This window comes from Gopherus flavomarginatus, chromosome 3 (genome assembly GCF_025201925.1).
Source record: "Gopherus flavomarginatus isolate rGopFla2 chromosome 3, rGopFla2.mat.asm, whole genome shotgun sequence".
In the NCBI taxonomy this organism is placed as follows: Eukaryota; Metazoa; Chordata; order Testudines; family Testudinidae; genus Gopherus; species Gopherus flavomarginatus.
In genome coordinates, this window is record NC_066619.1 from 174,258,115 (window position 1) to 174,272,493 (window position 14,379).

The 14,379-nt window shown below is 46.3% G+C and overlaps 2 protein-coding genes across 4 annotated transcripts in view; one reads left to right on the plus strand and one right to left on the minus strand.

Annotated features, from left to right (window-relative positions):
* The window catches only part of TET2 (tet methylcytosine dioxygenase 2), a 101,263-nt gene extending 98,376 nt beyond the window's left edge, over positions 1–2,887 (minus strand). Inside the window, exon 1 of the mRNA XM_050944491.1 lies at positions 2,602–2,887. The gene's annotated coding sequence lies outside the window, so the exon portion shown is untranslated. The remainder of the gene's footprint in view (positions 1–2,601) is intronic.
* PPA2 (inorganic pyrophosphatase 2) overlaps positions 1–14,379 on the plus strand; it is a 456,033-nt gene that overhangs the window by 337,667 nt on the left and 103,987 nt on the right. The window lies entirely within an intron of this gene.

Sequence of the window (14,379 nt, forward strand, 5' to 3'; positions counted from 1 at the left end):
GCAACTAAGGAAGAGAGTCAATGTATTGCCTATTGGAGAACTATTTGGCTCCAAACTGTTACTTTCCCGTAGAACAAGTAAAAGGTAACAGTGCTAATAACAGCACAAACTATATGATACACTTAAATAGTTCCAGTATGTAGCTGCTGCATGTTATTATAATGGACTACACAAAATAACGGGAAAAGCTTTATTTGCTTGACGGAGTAGGAATAAATCCAAATGTCTCAACTAAGATTTATCGAGACTCTATGGATATTAATGTTTAAATTTGTGCAATCCTTTGAAAATTAGATACTTTAGTAACACAGAAGTGAAGGGAAATAATCCACAATGGTAGAAAGCTTTCAAGACGAGAAGAGAGCACATTAAAATGTTACAGGTCTGAGCAAGGAAGAGCTGAAAGGAAGTGTTTCTTTATGACATTAGATAGGTTATACATGCGACGTGATTTACAAATAGTAATGTCTAAATAACAAAATGGGTTGTAACTTCTGATAGGTGATAGGTGTTATTTAAGAGGGGGAAATACCCATTAAAAAAAATAAAACAATCATTGTAAGTAGCCATAAGGACTGGCCAATGAACTGTGCTTATCTTCTGGAGACATGAGTAAAGTGTCCCTTTAATCTGCAAACGCAGCTCATGTGAGGGACACTCATTGTTTAAAGCAAATTTGCCTAACTCCTCAAAGATAAGTAGAAGAATGATTTACAAGTGAAATGTTCAACAAATAGTTTTTTGGGGTGTAATTTAAAAGGGTTGTGTATGCTTTGTGGTGTGGGTTTCTTCACCTTTTGATCATCCACATCACCTTCTAACTGAAACTTATTCATGACTCTTGACTGTTAGCACCTCTCCCTTGAATTTCTTTTACAAACATGATCTATTTTGCAATTCACAGCCTCCAATACAAGTGCCATCATGGAATACACATGCAAATACACAAATGAATATACGTGTTATCCCTTCCACTGCAGTAAGTCAACCTGCCATTATAATGCAAATATAATGGCCTCATTATCCAGTAAACAACACCCACTCACCTGCTTTTACTGAAGCTAATAACTCCTCATCTCTGAAATTCCTACATTTCTGGTTTAAAGACAAATTATACAGCCACACTGCAATTCACTGTTCCTTTTCTCAGTTGCTTATCATGTAGTTCTATCACAGTGTTCATTTGCATACTCTCCATCGTGGAAAAAAATCTCATAATGAGACCTTTGGTTGAAACATTTCAGTGGAAGCCTACTATACCACATCACTTTTCTCCCCCCACTTCACACTTTGAAAAGGAAAACAGCTAAGCAGAACAAGGACTAGCTGAATTTCCAAGAACCAAAGAGCACGCAAAGAAGCCTCCTTTTTACCTAGGGTATGAAAATGACTGCAAAGGCTGGAGGAATAGTTTAATGCTAATAAAAACACAATATCAGGACACAGTGATGTCGGGTTTGAAAATCATGTTTTGGATTTTTTTCCAGTCAGACTGTAGGTACATGCCTTACCTGGCTAAAGGCATTTTAAAACTAATATGCATTATAAAGCATTTTTTTTAGTCACATTGTGTAAGTCACCTAGATCACAGGATTTAACAAGGATGACAAAGATCATAAAGAAAAAGGAAGGCCTTGCTACAAATCTCTTCTCCGTTTCTCCCTTTCTCCCCTAGGATTGGGGTTTTTTTTTCCTTCAGTGCCCCTGACCTTGTAGTCCTTAAACTCCACAATCCTTCCCCCCTCTTCTCCCCCTTTACTGCCTGCCTTTGTGTCTGTCTGTCACTCACCAAATGAAAAGCTGATTCATGAGAAGCACAAAGCCAGAAAACAGACTTTCCACGTACAAATTCTCTCACAGATATTCCCCCAAACTAGCCCGAACGCCCAGGCTGTAGGCACCGGATCTGTCTTTATCAGAAAGGAAGAGTTTTCTTTTTGTCCAAAGAAACTATTCCTCTCCTGCTCCTCCCGTTCTCCCCCATAGCACCAGACATCCCTTTTGCATCAAATAAAACAACAATACATGAAAGCTAGATGCAGAAAATCCCACCAGCTATCACATTCAATCAGAAAAATCCTCCTGAAGTGGAAAAAGAAAACAGGAATCCACTGCAGTTTTAAAGCACCTCCCGGGGCTCTTTAAAGAACACAATAAAATGCGATGACAGACTCGGCGCAGGAACAGAAGGAAACCCACTGAAACGGAGGAAAGTGGGGCAACAACAGCAACAACTGATACTAAGAATCATGAAGTCTTTAAAGAAAAAAAAGAAATGATGAACACACTTCCCTGCATTACAAAACTAAATAAATACACCAGCCAGCCCGAGGTGCTGAGAGGAGCTGAAAAGCAAAGTTTGGGATGAGAGCAGCAGCCCAGCCCAGCCCAGCGGAGGAAAGCTACCAGCTCACTAGTTTTTCAACATTTTTAAAACTATATTTGTCAGCCATGTTGGAGAAGCTTCAGAAAAAATTCGTTCCCCTCTTTCTACTTGTAGATCAGGCAGCGGAGCCCGGCATCCCAGCCCCCAGCAGCACGCTAGCCAAGCCCCGCTGAAGGAAAGGGAGAGTTTCGTGGCATTAAGATAACCGCTCTGACCTCTTTATGTCCCTCAGCCTTGCGGCAATCCAGCAAATGCAGCCTGCTCCCCTTGCTAACAAATCCTAAAGGGCAGCCATCTTGCTTCCTTCTGCTCCTTTACGAAAGCAACCCGAGCCTCCACATCAATATTCATAAGGCCCCTTTGACGTCTGTTCTCATCACTTGGTGAAGCCCCAGTGTTGCTGTTCTCCGGCTCCCGGCAGCGGGCGTGACTCGCATGTGAACTGGCTCCACCGCGCCGTGGGTGCTGCTGCGGCACCACACCTCCTGGCTCGCTCGGGCGCTCTAAGTCCCTCCCCAGGCTCCCCACACAAAGCCTGGCAATGTTTGGGGGGCTGTACAATGGACGGGCAGGACAGGACAGGGCTGCCCCGAAGCTGTGGAGTGGAGTCCGAAAAGAGAAGGGCCTGGATGGTTCGGGGTGTGTGTGTGTCGCTTCTTTTTGTTGTTGATCCCCCTGTTCGTTGACAGGCCCTTTGCAACCCAGTGCAGCCAGAGGAGCTGGCACGCTTGCCCTCCCCCCACGCCTTATTTGGCATCCCTATGATTCCCCCTCGCCGTTGGCACCCTCCTCCCCGGCCTGCAGCCCAAGGGGGAGGAGTAGTTATCTGCTCCCCCATCTCTGAAGTTAGCTCCTGCTCTTGTCCCTTCTCCTTGGATGACGGGAGAGTACAGGAGATTCCCCCCCTCCCCCCGGCTTTCTCCCTTATCCATCCTTGTGGCTACCACTTGGCTGCTGCTGGGTCCATTGCCAGCGCCCCCACTAGGACACCGGCAGCGGCGGTCATGGGTAGGGACTTCGCTGCTGCCATGGCTTCCACCTCTATCACACTCAAGGGAGCTTCTCAGCCAGAAGAAAGGGCCAGGGGGAGAAGATGGCAAGAGCCCCACCTGGAAGGCAAAGCCCCCCGTAGCGGGTACTGCTCCCCCTGCAGCGGCCCCACTTTGTGCCACAGCTTCCTTTCCCTCTTTTCCCTCCACAAGCTCTGGGGTCACCTATCCTCCAGCCCCCAGACTGTACGCCCAGGTGGCCACAGTCCTGCCCGCCCTGTCATTGGCCCCTGCCCTAGTTCCATCTTTGGTGGCCGGGGCCCTTTTCCCACCCAGACCAGGAAGCATGGCGTCCATTGCCTCCTGGTGTCCACCTTGTCCCACATGGAGACCTACATGAGGGCATTGGCATGGGTGGTGGGGCCCACAGCCATTGTGGCAACCTCCAAGATGTACAGGAAGGTTGTCTTCTTCCTGGCATTGGAAGCCACTGCCCAAGAGGCGGAGAAGAAGGACCTTGTGATGGAGGCATCTATGTTCCCCTTGAACCCTGGAGGACCTGGGTGTAGGGAGGTTTTCACCTCTGTCCCACTCTTCCTCCACAGTGCTGCCCTATTGCCATTCCTCTCTACCCTGGGGAAGCCTTTATCTGTCATCAGCCCTCTCCGTTGGACTGCAAGGACCCTGCCCTCCGCCACACTCTCTTGTTCCACCAGCAGGTGCAAATCCAGCTGCTGCCAGTGGTGTGTGATGGAAAGGAACTCGAGGGATCCTTCCTGGTGCCATCAGGGGGCCCAGTACCTGGTACATTATTCCTCAGGTGGGCTTGAGGTTTCCTCTGCCAGGCAATGGGGCACATCTGGAACCCAGCATGGAGGGGCTCTAGGAACCCCCAAGATCTGGGAGGGTGCCAGCCCCGTTACCACTGGCAACCCTGACTCCTTGGTCTCCGTAACCACCTCTCCTTCTCCTTTGCTCATTGTTGCTTCCGCTCAGCCCCTGGGGGTAGCCCCCCCCATTGCACCCAGATGAGCAGGCAGGCCTCACCACCACTGTGCATAGTCAGTTAGGGCCTGCAGAGGAGAAGGCAGCAGAGCTGTCACCAGGAAAGGGCCCGCCCCAGGAGGAGATTTCCCTTTCCCCAGTTGTCCCACCCTTGCCTCCCAGACACCCCCCCCATGCCATCAGCCTTGCCCCCTGGACCCACCCATGCTGGTCAAACCATCTTGGGGACAGGTGTGCCTGTCCCAGGGAAGTGCAACAAGTGGAAAGCGTGGTCTCAGCACCTCCCACTTGGCATGGAAGGGGACAGTGTTTTCCCCAGGAATTGAAATTGCGGGGGTGTTCAAATTACAGGGGGGGGTCAGGACTGATGAGGGGTGAGTCTGTGAGGGTGAAGACTGTGAGGGTGAATAGTAAAAAGTGAAAAATATTTCATGGCCATTTTATTAGATTTTAAAATCACACAAATTAAAGTTGGCTACTCAAGCCTTCTATGAAGCACTACACCTACATCCTTTTGTTCAATCCTGCATCTGTCTCCTTTGGGAGATGGATTGTGGCTCCCGCTTCTTCCATGCCCTGGAGAAAAAGAGGGGGGCTAAGAAGCATGTCACTGCCTTTTGCCAGAGGACTGCATCCTTCTCACGGATCTTGTGGAGATGCGCAGGAGAGCCAGGGCCTTCTGCACCAGCCTTTTCTCCCTGGATCCGACTGATGCTGATGCCTGCAGGGTGCTCTGGCATAGATTCCCAATGGTCAGCGCAGGCAACCAGGACCAGCTTGGCTGGCGCTACTTCTCACTCTGGTCAAGTTCTCAGAAGCCCTCCGTCTCATGTCCACTAACATGGGTGGTGCATCACATAGGCTGGGGAAGGCTGTGCCTCCCCAAACAGCCTGGCATGGCCCATGCTCCTCCCCAAAGCCCTGCTTGCCTTTCCCCCTTGGCCCCAGCCCAAGCAGCTGCTTCTGTTCAGGGAAGTGGCGTGCTAGGGCTGGGGATAGGGCTAGAGTGGCCGGGACTTGGGATGGCTGGGGCCGCTAAATGCTGGGGGGCTCCTGGCCCTGGGGCTGCTCTGCTTAGCGCTTGAGGGGGGAGGTGCAGGTGCTGCCAGCCCTGTGTTTGGGGGGGGACCAGAGGTGACTGCCCGCCCTGGGCTCAGGGAATGAGGGAGCTGGTGGCCAAGGGGATGGGGGGCTCCAGCGGGGGAAGTGAGCAGATCCTTGGGGGGGGGGAGCAGGCTGAGGGTTAGCCTCTCCCAACCTGCAGTTCATCTAATGTTCATCAACTAAGTTGTCACTGGGCATGGTGACCAAATCTTTAGGGAGTGGAGTGCTTCCCCTGTCATATAAGCGAGCTGTGCTCGCCTTGCTACCAAAGAAGGGGAACCTCTGTGGCCTTAGGAAATAGTATTTCACCTCACTCCTCAGCACCGACTACAAGATCATAGCAAAGGCCATCCTGCTGTGCTGGGATCCGTGCTGGCAGATGTGGTTCACCCTGACCAGACCTACACTGTCCTAGGGCGTACCATCCTTGATAACCTTTATCTGGTCTGGGACCTCCTAGAGCTTGGTAATAGAGATGGTCTGTTGTTTGCCCTCCTGTTCCTGGACAAGAAGAAAGTGTTTGACAGAGTGAACCACTCATATCTCCTGGGCACTCTGTAGGCATTTGTCTTCAGACCCCAATTTGTGGGTTTTCTCCAGGTGCTGTATGCTTCCGTGGAGTGTTGGGTCAAGCTCAACTGGACCCTGACCAAACCTGTCAGCTTCGGACGAGGGCTGCATCAAGGCTGTGTGCAGTCAGGCCAGCTGTATACTCTGGACATTGAGTCTTCCCATGGAGGCTCTGATATAACCAGCAGCTCTTTTTTCTTCATCCGAGAAGTTTTCCATGAGTCCTCTCCAAGCTGCTGGTCTTCTACCAGGACCTCCTCCTGACTTGGAAGCTGGTCTCAGTGACCAGCTCCATGGTGGTCACCGAGGGAGTAGATATCCTCATGGAGCCCCTGCCACACAACCTTCAGCTTGGTGTGCAGGTGGTGGAGTCCCCCTCGGTGTGCCAGAGGTTAGTCCCTGGCAGGAGCCACCAGAATCAGAGACCTCCTGGACTACCACTGGGGATGGGGCTGGAGGGACCCCCTGGCACTTGGTTGGTGCATGGGACACTACATCCCTCATACTCACTAGCGCGTACTCCAGGAAGTGAGGGCAGCCTTACTGCCTGCCTCTCTGGCTTTCCTTTAGTGGATATGTGGGAGGGTGTTCCCTGCTTGCCCCTTACCCATGGCCCTTCGGACCTTTTTATTGGGTCCCTGCCCTGCGAGTCCCCACCTCCCTCAGTCTCCTCCTCCCTGTAACCTGAGTCGGCTATGCAATTTGCAGCCGTTTCACTTCTGAACTGCACCAAGGACATATTTGTACACACTCGTGCACCACACTTTTCATTTCCTCACCCTTGTGTCCCAAGTGGTGGGACCTTAAGCCACCTATTAAAACCAAGCACACTGCCCATGCTTGTGACCAATGGGTGCTGGAAGGGAATTGCATATAGAAATTTGGGGGAGGGATTTCTTGCTGAGATGAAATAAGGAAGGCAAGGAATTGCGAAAGTGGGATAATCCTAATTAAAACATGAGTATATGCGTGATCTAGAATGCCAACAGAAGAAAATTCTTCTGCGGCAAGTGATGTGCCCTTTTTGAGTGCCAGAAGGAGGGAGCTGACACAGGACTTTCTCCACAGTCATCGCCACAGTATAGCTGCAGTGCAGCAGAGTGAGCAAAACATTAAACAACACTACCACCACCACTAAAAAAACCACCTCTCAAGGCGAACTATCCAGGCCCTTGTCTTTAGGGCAGCCCTGTCCTAGTCTTGCTCATCCATTGTACAGCCTCCAAAATAATGCCAGATGAGAACAGACGTCAAAGGAGCTTTATGAATATTGCTGTGGTTGGTTCTCGACCTTTAAAAGTCATTGAGTCATCATTTCCCCCCCGCCCCACTAGCCGATGCCCACCTCCTGTTTATTCTGGCCATGTGAGCTGCAGAGAGAGCATGACAGTCACTTTGCACAAAACAGAACTTTAACTTTAGTCTTCCTCTGACTTTCTCCTTAAACATTTTGTGACTACAATAATAATAATGGATTATATGGTACCTAGCCTCTTCAACAAAAAATCCTGTGTTCTCAGCATTTCAGTCCATGTGCTGAAGTAATGGATGTGGAGATAAGTAAAAAACAGAGAAAACTAGACGTCTGGCGACATGGGCTAGATAACCAGTCACTTTCACACATCTCTAAAATCTGTAACTGGGTTACACAAGTGACTTTGTTTGCTTTCTTTGTGAGCGAGACTCACTAGAGCACTCTGAAACGATGACTTTATTTTTCTCTGCTAGAGGAAATGATTCCATGTGCACTGACTGCTTGAGTCTTGGAGCTAAATTCTGCTTTGGTTACACTTGTGTAATCCCACTTACATCAATGGGCTTCTACAGGAGTACTCAAAAATGGAATTTGGCCCTTGAGTATTTTCTTTTTAAAAATAAAAAGTCACTGGTTACTTCAGGGCTCAATCCGGCAAACACGTATGCGTGTAAGCAACTTTACTTACATGAGAACTTGGACTCCATGTGAGTAGTTACTTATATTTGTACGTGAGGATTGCAATCAGGCCCTTAGTGTTCATACCATAAAGGCCTAGCTTTCAAATAGAGGTCTAGATCCTCAGGTTGGCTACTCAATATCCAGTGCAGGACTCAAAGGAGAGGAAAGGCACCTTTTCACCCCTTATCTTGGGGTCTCAGGGTTGCTCTAACCCATCCTGGCTAATCATGGTCCCTAGGGGCTGTTACATAGCTAATGGTTGCTGGAATAAAGCAGTATTCTTGGCCAAGCCCTCTCATATCCAGAGGTGCTTACCACACCAGTGAGAATAGAAAGGGGTGGCTTAGAGCCAGCTATAGTAGACAGAAAGCCCTTATCTGTCCTGTTAGGCTATGAGCATGGAAAAATCCAAAAGGAATTTATCAGGACAGAAGATCTGGCTCAGTAATTTCAGTGAAGAACAATTTAGAGGTTATTTTGGCAATAAATTATTACATAACAAATAAGTTTATTGCTTGTTCTCTGGGGACCGGAACATGCATAGAAGGGAGCTGCCTCTCACCCACAGTGCATCACATGTTCATGGGGAATATGGTGCTAAATCATTCATAGACAACCTGATTCTGGGTCAGGGTTTCATATGTAGCAGAGCAGCTATGTCACTGTGATCTATTGAAAGCCAGCCCTTGTCACAAGCTCATTGCTTGGTACTTTAATGGATTTTTAAAAACATTTCTGCAATGTGAAAATGTATGTAGTGAAAGGTAAAAAAAAGAAGAAGAAAAGAAAAGAATGATGAAGAAATTTTTTTCTTAATAACAAGGAGGGACTTGTCCAATGTATCACCATTTTTGTTCTGTGTTTGTATAACATCTAGTGCAATGGAATCCTGGGCTATGACTGGGGCTTCTAAGCAGTATGATGACGATAGTTATCAAACTGAAATGCTTTGTTTAAACCATGTCAGAACAGTATGTCAGTTTCTTTTTTAAAGTTTTCTTTTCAAATCAGAACCAGCAAAAAAAAAAAAAAAAAAAAAAAAAAAAAAAAAAGCTAGAATTCTTAGTTCTGTGTGGTATGGAAAGAAAATTTCCTGGACAGTGAGATCTTTTTGTTTTCAAAGCCTGGACAGGATTCTCCTCTCACACTGGTTTTATAGTGGTATGAGATAATTAACTTCAGTTGAGTTTCACACAGTTTAAACTGATGTTAGTGATAGATATCAGAATGAGGCTCTCTGCAGACTAGTTTATCTGAAGATAGAAGTTTTTCATTTTGTTTGCCAGCAGGTTTTGTCCTTTCACTGCAAGCTGCTTTTGCCTAGCATCTACCAGTCTTACACCAGTATTTTAGGCTGTTTAAATTCTACATATTTAATAAAACAGAGAGGTTTTCCCCTTCCTGTTATCTTTATGAGGCAAATGATACAAAGAAGAGAACTATCTGACAGGCTACAGGCTAGCTGGTGAACACTGGTGTCACTTCATTGAATTCAGTGGAGCTAAGCTGATTTTATACCAGTTGTGGTTCTAGGACTGTATCTTTTGTATCTCTCAGTTTGCCTAATGAAGATACAACATTTACAAGTTTAAATTAGGGAGGCAAGATGGGTGAGGTAATTTGGACCAACTTCTGTTGCTTGAGAGACAAGCTTTCAAGCTTACATAGAGCTCTTCTTCAAGCATTTCTATCTGCATTGTTCTTTGGTGTTTGCATTATGTTTGGTAAAATGATCCTTAAGGTCACCTCTTTTTCATTTCATCTTTGAAATCTCTCCCCACCTCCTTCCACGTCCTTCTCTGTTGTAACAGGTGGTTCTTGTCGGCCTGAAATCTTCTCTGGCTTGCACCCAGCTTGGAAACAAGCCTGGCCTTTCTTGCCAACTCTCTCCCCCCACCCACCCCTTACTTCCACTATGACATTTGTTGATTTAAAAAAAGGAGAACACATCCCCTCTTTTCCTCCACGCTAGCAAGCAACTGCAAACATGGATAACTTGAAGTTTACAAAGAAAACAGCAGGTTCTGCATAATGAATTTGGATTTATTTTTCTGTCTGTGCAGTTAGGGCAAAAGAAAAGCAAAAGACAAGGCACACATGACCTACTCCCAAAGCTAGTTTCAGTAAATGGGTGCATTCTTAAAATGCTTCCTCTTATAGGTGTGGTTAACTGCTTTTGCTCTTTTTTTATTTGTGTGTGTGTAAAAGATAATTTACTGCTTTTACAGCAGTCTGTTATAATCGAGTTCCTCACAGACTTGATAAAGCCAGGATCAGTGCTTCTGATGAAACAGCAGCATTTTCTTTCTCCACAAAATGTAACCCACACTATCCTCTGCTCAGTTCTGCTGTTCTAAACTACCTTGAGACCTGCAGGCCTCCTGGCTGACCCAGTGCCCCTGTCACATGTTGATAGACAGCAGCTATCTTTTGGCTTTCAAATCTACTGCTGTCCGTTACACGTGCAGCTGTCAAGTGCAGCTTGCTTTACAATGCAAATCTCTTGACTTCTATTAGCAGCCTAATAGGAGGCACATAGAGCCAAAATTCTCTCCTGGAGTCGTTCCATTGACTTCAATGGATTTACACACTCAGAAAATCTGACGCATGTGTCGACCTATCTCCGCTTATAAAATGGGAAAAATGCTCCAATTAAAATGCTCAGACAGCACGGTGATGGCTGTCCTTTTAAAAGCCAAATTAGATAGGAAGGAAAAACAAAACAAAGTCACAACTGGTAGCCAGTTCCTAGACTTGAAAATGAAAATTGAAATCATGATGCAATGTATTTGCATCCATTCCTAGCTTCCAAATGCTGATTCCTGAAGAACAAGAGACTAAAACATATGCCACATATTTGTGGGGTAAGTGACCTCTGTACAGCACATCAGTAGTTGTTGTGAAGGATGCCAGACCTGCTTGTTTCTTTTGTCTGATGGCAGCGGTGCTTGCAGAGTTAAAGAGCATGTTAAACTCAGCAGAAATGCGGGAGGTCTCGGAAAAGTTATTTTTAAAGAAAACACTCCCTCCTCATTAAACTTTTACAGTGTGCGCATAAAGTTCTAGCCTGAAGTTATAAAAAAAAATTGTGATGAATATTTTTCAAACAAAGTTTTGTTTTTTTAAAAAGGACACCCAATTTTACTAGGTCTTGAAATTCGCTTAGCTCAAAAATTGTTTGTTCTGCCTTTCTTTAGGCCTATTTTTTGAGCCATCTTTTTCTTCTAAAAAATTGATCCTTGCAGTTGTGTGAAATGCAAATAATTAAACGTATGGCTTCTTGTGATTCCTACAGAAAAAGCAATATCTATACAAACATTGTTGTAGTGGTTAGGAACATCTTTTATTCATTTTGGGACATAATGAATTTGACAATGTGACTTTTCAGAAAAAAATGTGGTCTAATGACCTGAGCACAGGACTAGAAACTAGAAAGTTCCGTGGGCTATTGTGGCACTGAGATTTAATAATTCTGTGGCCTTGGGCAAGTAATTTTTAGGGTAGCATTTTAAAACTGTGTGCTCAACTGTGAGAGTGTATGCTCAGTTTGGACAAGCTGCTACCATAGTTATATGTGCAAACTGGAAAACTGCCTGCACAGAAGATCAGAAGCATTATTGGCAATTTGCATGTCTGAGTATGACATTTGCCTATACAATTGAAGTAATTGCAGGTACATATTAGGTGAATAAGTGTGGCCTAGTAAATGGTGCACTAAACAGGGATGTGAGATGGCTGTCTCCTATTCTCAGCTTTGCTGCTGGCTGACCTTTGGAAAGTCTCTCCTTTTTGTGGCTCAGTTTTCCCATCAGTAAAATGGGGGTAATGATACTGCCCTGCTTTGAGATTTGCTGATGAAAGGTGTTCTATAAGTGCTAGGTAGTATTATTTGTAAATCTGTGATCCAACCCTCAGTGTCTTTCTCATTTCTATTGTTTTATGAATGGCAATGTTTGTGAAGGATGTCAAAGCAGTTTGAAAGAGATCCAAATTGCGAGTCAAGGCCCAAAGTTCCCCAGGCTCTTCCAAAGTGTCAGTGAGCAAACCAGGCTCTAATTTGTTGAAAGGATGCTGTCAAAGGGAGATTGGCACCAGCAAATGAATTAGATCTAGTGTCCAGGACAGATGGTCCCATGTGCAGTGTCCAGTTAAGAGGGTGAAGTTATAAAGGATCACAGAGAGACCTAGACAAAGGAAGTCCTAGTGAGTCAAAGCAGACTGGTTCAGTCAGGGGCAGGTATGAGCTGCGTGAGACCAGGAGGCAGTTCTGGAAGGAGGCAGAAAGCATTTCCTGGGGGAAAGATGAAGGCAAGAAAAGCAACACGAGATGAAGAGCCCAGGTTGAAGGTGGCAGTGACTGCAGCAGCAGAAGGCGTTACCTGCTGGCTCTGAGCTGGAGAACTGGACTCCAGGTTTGGAGAGGGCTGAAATACTGGCAGCAAATAAGGGTCTTACCGATAGACATCTCTAGAGGTGGAGAGCTGAATCCTGAGGAACAGTGCCAGGGCCATGGGGAGTGAGGGATGTTTCCCTGCAGAGCTGTAACTAGGGATTTTTGTGCCTGAGGCAAGGGATGGGGGCAGTAAGTTTGGCTCTTCGGTGATGGGTTCCTTTTGGCAGCAGGTCCTTCCCTCTGAGAGGGACTGGGGGATCCACCGCCGAATTTCTGCAAGAGCTGGACATGCCACCTTTCTCCCTTGCCGACAACCAGTGGCAATTCGGCAGAGGGTCCCTCAGTCACTCTCGGAGGGAAGACCTTGTGGGCGAATTGCCGCCGAAGAGAGACTTTCTGTGCCCCTCACCTTCCACGCCCAAGCAAGTGCCTCACTCACCTTGCCCTCATTACGGCACTGTTTCCCTGGTAAAGATGATCTCTCAGCAGAGAGGCTGTGAAGAGCAGGATTGCACTGCAGCTGGAAAGTCTTGGGTGGCTGTCATGGCAAAAGAATGGAAGGGGATAGACTAGAAGTGGGGGAAAACACTAGAGGATGGTGGGAATGCACTCCCAGCAGAGAGGCTGGGAGTGTTTCCCGCTGGGAAGAGTGGAGTTTTAAGGACTATGTGCCCTGGAGGTAATAGGGACTATGTTTTGGTTCTCTTGTTATGGGTTGATTAGCATATATTTTGTAGTGAAGTGGCTCCCAGGAGGAGTATTATTCAAGCAAGAGAGTCAGTATAGAATCCTGGGGTTACCTGAAAGGGGAAACTGAGGCAGACCTGCCTGTCATGCTGTGGACTGCTCTAGGGTGGGTCCTAGTGTATCTGTTTGTTACTTAGGTAAGAGAAGATAATGAGTTATATGAAGTGAATTCTTTGTCACACTGTATCCTATGTTAATGTAAAACGTGGCTTATTTTAACTGCATACAGCATGCAAGACCAAATTCTACTCTTCTTAAACTTCAGTGCAAACCCCTTGACTCCAGTGAAGTTGCACAGGATTTATGTCAAAACTGAATTTTGTTCATTGTATTTTATACCCTTACTCAGCCTATGGCCATTGTTGTGTTCATGAGTCCATTAATGTGTTATTTAGAATAATAAAGAGTTTGAGTAGGGAGGGAGGATTAAATTAACCAGAAAATACTCATGTTCTGTCTCACCTAAAAGGGGTGCTGGAATAATTCGTACAGTGGAGCGTGCTGAAAGCTACTGAACCAAACTGTAAATCCTGTATATGATGGAAATCACTTTAAGCCAGGGGGTGTGGCAGCAACCCCAGCACCCTGAGTTCCAGCACTTATGTCATCTAATCATTTTATTCCCTGGAATCTAGAAAATTAACAAATACAAATCAGCAGGCCTTTACATTCTCACACTCCCCTTTATCTCTCTCTTTTACTCAGAGGATATATCTACACTGCAGCTGAAGGTGACATACCCATGCTCAAGGCCTGAGTTAAGTGCAGAACACCCAGGTGACCACTGGGGCTGCCGGGCCTGGGTAGTGTCGGGCTCAGGATGCTGTCGTTGTTGGTAGCGATAAAAGAGAAAATAGAATGTTTGAAGTAAAATGTTTCAGGTATTCCGTATGTGGATTCATTTATCACTATCCTCCTAGAATTTTGTAGAATCTCATGGAATCTTCCAGACTTTCTGAGAACTACCTTTTCCTCGAACCGCTTAGAATCTTGCAAGGACCTTTGCTGTCCGAGTAAGGAGCAAGCAGTTAATGAAAGAAAGGTGGAGCAGGTTGCCAGAATATCGGCTCCCAGACGACGAAGTGGGCTGCTAGAGGTTGTTCCATGAGAAACTCTGTCCCTCCTGAAGAGGCCTAATGATGGCCTATCCTCAACAGCTTGCACTAGTAAAAGTTAGTGGCATGTATCACCTTCAGTTCAGTTCATTTAGACATTAATCATCACTGACGAGCTACACAATCACTGATCT